Genomic DNA, 11,377 nt, shown 5'->3' with positions numbered 1-11,377 from the left:
GTTTCTTGATGAGGACGTGGAGACGATGAAAAAGTGGGCGCGGTTACGGACATTAATAACATCACATTTAAACGAGAGCTTATCAAATGTAACTCCGAGGCATTAATTAAGCCGTATTTTGTCAAGGAATGTAGAGGCCGAAGAGGGAGATAAGGAGGTGACTTTGCATCTTACGACTGGAGAGATTAATTCGAGCGACGAACACCCCCGCGCTTTGATTGTCATTCGTCACGTCGTGGCAAATTGGAGAGCAGCAAAACTAGCTCAAGGTCTTAGGCTGCGTAGTACGCGCAGTATCAGCAAATGATGGCGATTTCTATGCACTGGTATTTCTGGATGTAACTGGTATATAATGATTTAATGTGCCAGACAATCACACCAATTACCTGGTCGCAATATTTTTTTATTACGATTTTTGACTTGGATACAAGTCCTTTGAGTCAGGTCTTCATTTAGTTTTCGGGATCCTCGATAAATATTGTCTATAGTTTTTTCCATGTACTTGTAGAATGGCAAAAATAACTTTGGGTTTTTTAAATAGTCTTTTGAGTAGGCGGTGGGAGCATTACTCATGTTTTCACTTTTACTTAAATCACTTAGGTCACTTCCTAATAAAAGACGTTGAATTTTAAACACGGCTGGGTACTTCTTCTTGTATGCTTCAATACCATTTTGCATTTTATATCTTGACCCTTCTTCCAGAAACTTTTCCATAATATTGTCACGGTCTTAATTGAAAGTTTTAAATCTTTTAGCGTCCCTTCACTTTAAATTCCCTCGATTTTGGAACCTGGTCTCAAAACTAGGGAATCTGGTGTAGTGATGCGCGACTTCGAATGTCACTAAAATCATTCGAATGGGCAAATTATTCGGTTAAGTTGAATCCAAACACAATCATTCGACTCGAGTCGACTCGCTCATCACTAATCTATATCAACGGAATTTACTCCAAGATATTACCCAGAACTCCCAGACCAGATTAGAAAAGCTCATTTCACAAATCTAACCTGGTGAACCTGACAGTGTCACTCAGAGCTCTTAATCTCAAAGATCTTAGGGGCACTGCACTGTGCCCGTCACCCTGAAACAAAAGATAACAAGTCCCATGTGCTGTCCTGTAATTTCAGTGCACTTACTCTTCGAAACCGGAACGCAGTAATGCTCACATTACTGCTTGGCTACTGAATTAGATAAGGTGGCAGTACCTACTTTTCTGGACGAATTCTTTCACTAGTAACTCTACTGCTAAAGACCCCGACCTGACTCAAAGGACTTGTATCCAAGCCAAAAATACTATAATAAATAATAATTAGAGTTGCAACGAATATTCGGTTACTAATCGGCATTCGGCTTATTTTTTTCTATTCGACTGTACACCGAATATTAAATCACTATTCCGCCGAATACCTAAATGCAGGAGGAAGACATAACAAAATGTAGTAAATTATCACAAATAGTAACTTCTATGAGATCCAGAATAGGTAACAAATCAAATAAACACTACCTACTTATTATGTAATTTTGTCATGAAATCATGATTACAAAAACACTAACAAAATCAACTTAATACTTATTGTTTGCAAATTAAAACAAAACTAAGTTTTTGAAAGTTAATCAAACTGAAGTGAAATATAAATTTGAATTATAAACTTGAAAATAAAATTTCCTGGCAGTATTACTGGTTTAACTTAATTTAACTTGTATATATATGTATGTGTAGCTATCTTTGCTATAATGCGGTTTGCGTGTCAATTTTCGTAAGATCGTCAATCAAGCCGAATAGTTTGGCCGAATATTCGGCTATTCCGCCTCGCTCCGTGTCGAATATTCGGTATTCGAAGGCGAAATATTATTCGTTGCAACACTAATAATAACGCCTAATTCCAATTCCAAATATTTTATAAAATAGTATTTGGACGACGGCAGCCATTTTTCATCAAAGCCGTTGCAATAGAGGCAGAATGTATTCAATAAAACTGTACGGGAAAAATATCACGTCTTAATCGCATGTCCACCTATTATTATTTATTTGTCCCAGTTAACCTTAGGGTTAACTTAGTTATTGTTGAAATTAATAAAGATTACGGGGTTAACGAACTGGGCAGTTGAAATGGCAATAGCCACTATATGGGTCGGAAGTTTGATATTCTCTGCAAGTTTTAAGAATGTACAATAACGAAATTGTATCTATGCGGTGATCTTACTGTCAATGTACTGAGATAAACATTCGTTTTAGTTCAATGTTTTCGGTAAACAAATGACATACGTAATGTCCTACTATAACAGGGTAATGCATAGTCAATTTGCGTCAACAATACGCAAGCGAGGTGTAATTCAAATTCAAATTCTAATGTATTTGTTTCAGATTAAAATCCATATCGTGTTATAAACAAAAGAACTTAAGATCTAGTGTTAGTATTAATTAATTTAATATATAATTTAAAAGGACAATACAATTAAAAGACGGTGAGGAGCTCGATGCATCTACGCACAAGTGGCGAGTCCCACCGATCTGTGAGCACACACAAGATGCTGTTGGAGCCCCCGCGGAGCCTTAGGTGCATACCTTTTCCTCACGATGACCATGAAACCATCCATCCGAGCCTCGGCAAATTTCCCCGAAGCATTACGCCTCCATGGTAACCCCATCAGCACCCTGAGTGCGTTGTTATATTGAATACGCAGGTCGCTGAATGTCCGCCTCGAACACGCGACCCACAGATTGGACGTGTACAACACTTGACAGTAAGCTTTAAATAGTATAATTTTTATCTGTTTAGTATAACGTGCAAATCTGCGAGCCAACATATTACACCGAACAGCCAGCGACCTGCGCTACCTCTTTATGTCACAATTGTCATTATAATATCAATTAGAGTAATAACTCCACATCTGCAAAGTGACAGATTTTTTTATGATATCAAGTGACAGGACCACGTAAGAAAAAAAATCAATGGTATTCGATCATATAAAATCCTGAAAACAGTTGTTTAAGAATAAAATATCAAACTTTGCCTATATTTTTTCTATGGAGACCTTTCTCTTTAAGTATGGCGTCACGTGTGTTGGTCACGGTCGCCGAGGGCTGTTCAGGTACGCGGAGAACTCAGGAGCGCGATGTAAGTTGCGCGGAGCGCCCAGGTGGCACACCACAGGTGGGGTGGTAGGACGTGGAGCAGGTAGCCCAGCGATAGGACCCCAAGTCTGGGGTACGTATGAAAGCACTTTAACTTACTATTTTTTTGTATAATATGAAGTGACGAGACGAACATGTCGTGCGCCTGATGGTAAGCGACACGCCTGTCCATAACAGTTGCAGTGCCACTCAGAGCTTTAAATTCTAAAGATTTGACTGCCACTGCGCCAGTCTCCTTGAGACGTAAGTTGACGAGCATGAGACCTGTAATTTTAAAATTAACCAGCACCCTTAGCCTTCGTAACCGGAAAACAGTAATACTGACATTACTGCTTGGCGGCAGAAATAGGTAAGGTGACAGTCCTTCCCTGGACGAATTCATTCACAAGGAGCTCTACTGCTACGGTTTAGAATATAGTCCATACAGGTCTGGGCCTTCAAATTGGGAAGGCACGATTTTTTGCTTTGAATCGATTTTTTGGATCGTATTGGATCCACAGGTCGGATCATATGCTTTTGAATCGCTCTCAGAAAAATCGTTTCAAGATTGATTTTGCCAAAAAAAAAATAATATTGACATTCTTTTTTATTGACGGCTTCAGTCGATACGACTACGATACGACTTTCATTTCCAATGATATTAACCAGAGAGAAAAAATGTTCAGATGGCACAGAAATAGCGACAATCGCCAAACATCGTAGCCTTATTACCTGTTCTCAGATGTCGCTAAACTACTTTTCTTGCAGATTCCATCATAATTTTAATAGTGTTATACTATATTAGAATAGCAGGTAGATACATAAAGATGTAAGAAAGTTTATAAATATAAAATTTCCTTGAGGGTCGTACCCTGGAGCATCGTGCCCAGAAGGCTGGCAACGTTTTCCCTTTGAATTGCTAAGCTTATTCACTGGCGGAAATAACTGCCAGGCTTGTGGTCACCGACGAGGCGATCCGACAGCTCGTTCGCAAGAAGCCTTGCCTGCGGCCCCCTCGGGATCCAGGGTTTCAACCGCAAAAGGCACAAAGCTGTGGCACTGAGCAAGGAAGGCGTGTTTGAGCCTTTTGCGGTTTTCGGCCGCTCTGGCCATAATGCCTGCACCGCCCACGCTTGCAAGGACATGGGAGGGGGCTACAGTGTCCACACAGGTTGCGTCCCACACTTGCTTCCTCCCTAGCTTCCATGGACCGACAGTCATACCGTCACTGTGACAGATGCCAGTGGGCTCGAATATCTAACATCTTGCAGACGAATATAAAATAGGATTAATCATAAGACTCGAGGTTCAGAGTGACATCAAAACAGCTCTATACTGTACTGCACGAGCGCGCCACGAAAGAAGAGGTCCTGCACACTCTATTGGTCAAGGCGGAGCACACACTCAACAATCGCCCTCTCACCCATGTATCCACGGCTTCAGACGAGGACTCCTAACTCCGAACCACTTCTTGCTGGGGGGCCCCTCACGAGTACCACTGCCTGGAGCCTTCACGAACGCGGATACCGACAGGCGCAAAATCTGGCGCACTAGCCAACGACTGGTTGACATGTCCTGGTCACGCTGGATAAAAGAATACCTTCATGATCTTCAGCAAAAGCGAACTCCGAGGGCCACCAACGGCGCGCTACAACTGGGAGACTTGGTGTTCATCGCGGACGGGACGCTACCGCGCAACACATGGCCCCGCTGCATCATTGTGGCGACATACCCAGGCTCCGACGGAGAAATAACGAGGGCGGTCGCGGACCAACAAAGGAATTCTGCGCCGCCCTACGAAGAAGCTTGTGGTCATCGCAACGGGAGGCAGCGAGTCAGCGGAGCGCGAACCCTAGGACATTCCAGCTACAAGCTGCGGCGGGAGAATATGTTAAGGAATATATAAAGAATGTGTTCGCGCCCTTGTTGTGTTCTGTTATGTGATTTTATAAGAGATTTGATTGATATTTATTTTGTTTAAATGATGAATACGATCTAAACCATTCGATTTGTCGTAATATTGAATCGGTTTGCTTAAACATCGCATTGCAATGAATCGATACATAAAATCTCTAAATCGTATACACTTTAATCGATCTTCATAGAAAACAAATCGTCATGTCCCTCGCCAATCCCTACTTCAAACGAGACATATTACTACTAAATATTCATAAAAAAATTGCAACTTAGATCTCATACATACATACACGGCGCCATAAGGATACGAACTGTCTACATCTCAATTGAAAAGCCATCGTCCTCATCGGGCTACCATCGCTTTAACCTTTGGACTTTGGAATGCGTATGAATTTGTACGCACGACACAAAATGGCCGAAGACTCGGAACGCGTATGAAGCTGTGAACAAACACTAGCAATTTAAAAAGGTAATTATACTGCTACCCAATCATTGACACTAAGAATGGTTTCCATCGAAAGAGAAAAAGGACGATGTACTCTTTAATTTGACGTATAATATTTGTTTGTGGTATAGTGATTTCATTTTGAAAATTGTTGAATGATGAAAACCAGTCAGTTTTTTCCCAAGTCATTTAGTGCAGTCATCTTGTATGAAAGACATAAAACTACTTATGTAGGATTTTCAGGTATACATTCAACATTTCAAAACGTGTTACGTATTCATCAGAGTTGTCTAATATTTTCTAAAATACTTGATTAACATCAATATCAACTATTTTCCCTTGTGTGTATTTTTGACGACAAATTGTGATGGTAAGTTATGGTCAATCGCTTTGAATTTCTCATCAATTAAAGCCCTACGTTACCATAGAATAGTGTTCATTTTATTTCAAGTAAAATCGTTTAGTAGTTTTTGAATAATCATAAGTTTTGTGAGCATCTGCAAATATTCTCTAACGCGGTTGCGCGAGTCATCGGATATAAAGAATGACAGCTGACAATAGTTTAGTAGCGTGTCCACGCTAAGAAAAGTCGCCGGGTCTTTGCAAGAATTCGTGTCGTTTCTACACACGAACTGTGTACACGGCCTCGGCGCCGGACAAGAAAAAAATCTTGTCTACCGCGACACGACGCGCTCTGCCGCTATTGTATGGGACGGGGTGAGGTTCATTGTCAGTAAACGAATGTTTATGCGCGTGGACGGGTGTTGTTTATTAGTCAACATATATATAACAACATTTTTCTTCCCACAGCCGGTAGTAAAACGACAGCGTTACCAGCTGGAAGACTCGTAATGCCCTGACACATTTTACACTACATACATCTGTCCGAAATCATTCGTATCGTGTACATACTCATCATTTTCTCGTCTGCAACAGACACGACATGTTTTCGTGGCTAGATTCGACAAAGTTCTTTTGGTATACAAGACTGTTCTCATCTTGTCTGTAGCAGTAACACGTCAAATTTCTCAGCGTGTACGCGCGCCCTTACACAACGCGAAGGATTTCGCGCGGCCGCCACTTACATTACTGGCGAATCTGAATTATATTCACTAGGCAACAACATTTAAATTCCTCGGAACTAATACAACCGCGTGGCGTATGCATGGCATTTCTGCGATTACTAAAGTGTTCATTAATAAAAAAATATAATATAACGAAATCTGAAACGATAACTCATTTTTCTCCATACTGGCGACTGTAACGTCGCTTCTTTCGCTCTAACGCCCCATAATGGCTTGTAGGACCCTGGGGCGCACGAAAGGTCACTTAGATACAGCGTTCTTGGACAGTGGACTCGGGAGATATCGTTTATCAACTATAGCAATATAGAAGGTGAATGTTTAAAAAGACGGTAATTCCATGTATAAATAACTCGTACTACCACAGTACCACTAACAAAGCCACACGCCAAAAGTGTTTTTATCACGTGAAAATCATAGAAATAATTCGAATTAGGTACCTCGTATGATTTCTATGTAATTTTTCAGGAGGAAGATAAAAATGTTGTGTAAAATGTAGTAAACGCCATAATGTTTGTAGTTAGCATTGTAATTTGATAAATACCTCTTTCGTTTTTTTCTTTTCTTCACTGCGCCCGACACCCTGAGACATAAATTGAAAAGTCCCATGTGCCTGTAATTTCACCAGCACCTTCGCCCTTCGAAACCGGAACACAGTAATTTTCACATTACTGCTTGGCGGCAGAAATAGGTAAGATGGCAGTACTTCCCTGGACGAACTCTTTCATAGGGAGTTCTGTTGCTGCTAAAAACTTCGCTTTTCGTTCACTTACAGTTATTACTTTCACAATAAGTTATTCAATAAACAATTTATCATTATTATTATTAAATTATTATTATTAAAATGGCCGAACTTGACATGCAAAACAATAAAAGAAGAAAATGGCAATGAACCATAGACGAATAAGTCAAATGGGTCGGTGACTCGTCTACAGAGGACTATAGAGCACATTGCCCCCGGTTGTATTTTGCCATAGCTCGTAACGCACCAGCATATTTAACGGACCATGAGTAAAATCTCCAAAACAATGCATTTTTTAAATCTGGACCCCGTTACTCACGGCGACTTGCGATTTATAGGCGACTGCACAGATGCAAACGCGCGACTGCATCGACACAAACGCGCGATTGCATTGATACAAACGCGCGACTGCATCCATACAAACGCGTATAAATCCCAAGTGTAGCGATGCAATCGCGCGTTTGTATCGATGCAGTCACCGCATGCATCGCATTTGCATCGTGTGGAAAGGTGTCGCATACTACAATAAAAAAAAATCTCACTTTTTCTTTGTTCCACCAAATGTGCTGGTGAGTGTATTACCAAACACACACATTAAGCTTGACTAAAAACGGCAATAAATTAATATTTTAAATTTCTAGCATAATATATACGAACGACATAACACATAAGCAACAAACCAATTTGCATCACGGGACAGTTTGTTAAGTAACTATTGTGAATATTTAACTCTGAAAAATAATAATAGTCTCGGTCTAGGTATACGGCACGCATTGTGCGCCGGTTCTTGAACCTGAGTCCCTGACTCCGGCCAACTGTGCCATTATCATGGAATTTTATTAGACAATAAGTTGAAATATAAAGCTTAAATACTAGAAACTAAAACTAGAATTAAATTCTATTAATAAAATTGGGTCCCCACGGCAAGATGCCCAAGGTGCTGGCAGCGTTCCCCCTTTGTAAGGCTATGCTAATGCGTTGGGCAAGGTAGCTGCCGGCCCTTGAGTTTCCATATGGTCTATTAATGTTTTGGATACAATTTTGTACAGATGAAGGGCAACGGAACCACACGGGCCAAGGGTTTCGACTCCAAAGGCTGTAAATACGTAGTCGGAGCCGAGATCCTGGCACTTATTACTTTTTATTCTTTTCCCCAGCTCAGCTGTGGAGCCAACCCACTTGCTAGAGTGTGTCGTAATGTGCGTATATAGTATATATATTAGGTTTGTTTGTATAAATATATGATTATATATTTATTAAATTATTAATTTAATATTTTGTTCAATTTGCCACATTCGTGAATTTCGTTTTCCTCTAAGGTTGACACGTAGATAATGCTTTTAGCATTAAGTCCACCTTTTGGTCCATTTATGTGTTGTTGACAACAAAGTTTAATAAATAAATAAAGAAAAATTTGTTTCCAAAATTGGTTCCACCGGGAATCGAATCCGGGACCTCAGTACAAATCGTTAAGCCAATGGTTGATTGAAAGGTGATTATAACGAACATCTGTAACATTTGAGACACTCTTACATCTACAACCTGTTTTTGGTTTTATGCTGTTTTATTTTCTTCTGTTTTTTTATGTTGTAGTTGTTATTTATTGAGGCATCATGTATGGTAATTTAATAAATGCTTGAAGGGTAAGGGTGCAGGTAAAACTACAGACAGATCAGACTTCAAGAGGCGGTATCGGTTAATTTAGCTTGCGTCACAGCGCGGCTTTACTTCACAATTTATTGTTTTACAAAATAAATTAAACCCGTTTGAAAAATATATATTAGATACTATACGTGTTCTCTTTAGTTCAGTTGATATAGAAAAAATCATTGGTATAAAGTACTTGTTGAATACAGCGGTTTTCTTCTAAAATTTCGAGGATTTCTTTTTTCTATCGTGACCAGTGTATATTCTCAAATTTACTACACTATATTTTTTTTCAAAGTGATTGATACAACAGTTTCACTTTCACTTGTACACAGCCTCGGCGCCGGATAAGAAAAAAGTCTTGTCTACCTCTGACGCGACGCGCTCTGCCGGGGGCATAGGGCGCATTGTCAGTAAACAAACGTTCATGCGCGTGTACTGATTTTGCAAAGTACCACTGTTGCACCACTAAATTGATTGCAACTAATAAAATGCATGATTTATTTATAAGTTTAGTAGAGGAACGACCCGTATTGTGGGACAATACCTTAGAGATTTATAAAGATAAACGACGTACTTTTGAGGCATGGACAAAAATATGTATTATTCTATACATATAATTTGCAATCACCATTTTTTTCATTAGTAGTCAACATATTTCTTCACACAGTCGGTAGTAAAACGACATCTACCTGGAAGTGCACTGACGCGTTTACCCTACATACGTCTGCCCGAAAGCATTCGTGTACATACTCATAATTTTCTTCTCTGCAACAGACACGAAATATTTTCGTGGCTAGATCCGACAAAATTCTTGTCGTGTACAAGGCCATTCTCGTCTTTTCTGTTGCAGACACGACGAATTTCTTAGCGTGTACACTCGCCGTTAAGGTGACAGGCGCAGTGACAGTACCCTTCAGGTCTTTGCAATTTATTTATTTAGGACAATTTACAAAACATACACAAACAATTGGCCAAAACAGTAGATATTGTGGTTCGAGTTTTTGTGTTGTTTCATTTACAAGTTCCCACTATAGTATTCAAAAAAACTTAAAGTAATTGACTTCTTACAAATTAACTGTTTAAGAATTGACTTACAATTATATATATGGACGTCGGGTCCGCGCTAAAAAGTGTCCGATTTTATAGGACGTTAAAATCGTATACAGAGCGTCATTCACGCTCTAGTCTTCGTTTGTTCGACTGACAGCGAAGCAAGCAAAATTAGACAGTGCTGCGATGACATTACAATTTAAATTCAACGTTTAGCTTTGTCATATTCCTTTACATGTCACTACGTTTAAATAGGTTGACTTGGGACATTTTTTTCGTGGTTTTTGTATTAGACCCGTCGTCCATTTATTTGTAAGTCAATGTGTTTAAGATTAATGTTACATCTATTTATTGGTTACTCTATGTGTCAACAGTTAGGTACAATTTTGTTATTACAACTTTAATTATATCGAGTTCTTAGGTTTCGCGATTGTTACACATAGGAAATGAAACTATTTTTCCGGATTTAAATCGCGTATATTTGTTTTTTCAAACAAACCGACGTTTCGGGTCCCTTTACAGGTCTCAGTCAACCGTGAACATGGTCATCAACATCTTTAATTATTATTACAAAAGTACATGGATGTATTTAAAGGAAGTACGTATTTTACATATAGTAAATTATGTATAAATAAATGTATGTTCATGTAAGTGGTGACTCGGGTAGCAAAGTAGCCTTTTTAATTCGGCTTTGTCGGGCTTAAAGCTCTGAGTGGCACTGCAACAGTAATAGGAAGGCGTATCGCTAATGAACAAGCGTACATACGGCCGGCAACACATTTATCCTAAGTTCAAGGATGTAAGAAACAGCAATGGGTCATGCACATTGCATCATATCACTATAGTGTAATTTTATGTAAGATAAAATCATTACAATTATATGGACGTCGGGTCCGCGCTAAAAAGTGTCCGCACTTGTAAGGCGCTAAAATCGTACACAGAGCGCGACACTCCGCTTTAGTCTTCATTTGTTCTACTGACAGCGCGATACTGCGATGACATTACAATTTAAATTTCGAATAGGTTGACTTGGGACATTTTTGTCGTGGTTTTTGTATTAGACCCGTCGTCCATTTATTTGTAAGTCAATGTTCAATATCGTCAATTTAATTTATCTTTAACCGACTTTAATAATGGAAGAAGTTCTCAATCCGACTGCATTTTTTTACGTATTTTACGCGATTGCTCTGGCATTTGTGAACCCATTTTGATGATTATTTTTTGTTAGAAACACCGTCATCTCATCTTTTTATCGCCTTTTTTCCGGTTCCTGGCCACTCGTTTTTAAATTTTGAACCGATCTTTAATTCCTTTGCCTCGCCATTCTGATTTTGTTTCGTACCTGCCTTCTGCCTTCTCATTCTACCAACACGTCT

The sequence above is a fragment of the Hyposmocoma kahamanoa genome, unplaced genomic scaffold, assembly GCF_003589595.1.
Source record: "Hyposmocoma kahamanoa isolate Upper Pololo Valley unplaced genomic scaffold, ASM358959v1 224, whole genome shotgun sequence".
Classification (NCBI taxonomy): domain Eukaryota; kingdom Metazoa; phylum Arthropoda; class Insecta; order Lepidoptera; family Cosmopterigidae; genus Hyposmocoma; species Hyposmocoma kahamanoa.
This window is presented reverse-complemented; position numbering follows the sequence as displayed.